General features: G+C 42.6%; 1 non-coding gene across 1 annotated transcript; it reads right to left on the reverse strand.

Moving 5' to 3' along the window:
• Positions 1-293: 293 nt before the first annotated feature.
• Trnas-cga lies at positions 294-368 on the reverse strand. The gene has a single exon. It is a non-coding gene; the product is annotated as a tRNA-Ser (tRNA).
• Between the last annotated feature and the right edge of the window lie 589 nt (positions 369-957).

Genomic DNA, 957 nt, shown 5'->3' on the forward strand with positions numbered 1-957 from the left:
TATCTTCAAGTGACGCAGTAAACTAACCTTAATACAGAAGATTATGACAAGACTCAAGACTGAGTGTATAATGGAACGGACAGAATAAATGAAACGCGATCTCGTAATCAGCTCACAACTGACGAACACGAGCAATATCTGAACCTTTGTTAAGTCACGCGCCTGAATACCAAATCACATCACAAATCGAAACCTCGGTGTATACAGTGGTAAGAGATAAGTTTCCAGAATGAGATTTTCACTCTGTAGCGGAGTGTGCGCTGATATGAAACTTCCTGGCACATTAAAACTGTATGCCCGACCGAGACTCGAACTCGGGACCTTTGCCTTTCGCGGGCAAGTGCTCTACCAACTGAGCTACCGAAGCACGACTCACGCCCGGTACTCACAGCTTTACTTCTGCCAGTACCTCGTCTCCTACCTTCCAAACTTTACAGAAGCTCTCCTGCGAACCTTGCAGAACTAGCACTCCTGAAAGAAAGGATATTGCGGAGACATGGCTTAGCCACAGCCTGGGGGATGTTTCCAGAATGAGATTTTCACTCTGCAGCGGAGTGTGCGCTGATATGAAACTTCCTGGCAGATTAAAACTGTGTGCCCGACCGAGACTCGAACTCGCGTCCCGAGTTCGAGTCTCGGTTGGGCACGCAGTTTTAATCTGCCAGGAAGTTTCAAGAGATAAGTTGGTTGTTTTAAAAAACTGCACAGAAAAGATTCAGTAAATCTCGTAAATAATATATTTCAACCTCATTCAATGTGATTTTCTTTATTCAGACAAGTCATTGTTTTGAAATATTTTCAAAATGGTAAATTTTATCCAACATTTTATTCTTAAAAATTCAATTGGTACTTAACATTGTTTACTTGCAAATTGAGTTCACGTAAGATGCGTTAGCACTGACTTACTACTGTTAACTCGCTGGGCGAAACACCACCACTCTACCACGGAATCTTTCA

This window comes from Schistocerca americana, chromosome X (genome assembly GCF_021461395.2).
Source record: "Schistocerca americana isolate TAMUIC-IGC-003095 chromosome X, iqSchAmer2.1, whole genome shotgun sequence".
NCBI classification, from domain to species: Eukaryota; Metazoa; Arthropoda; class Insecta; order Orthoptera; family Acrididae; genus Schistocerca; species Schistocerca americana.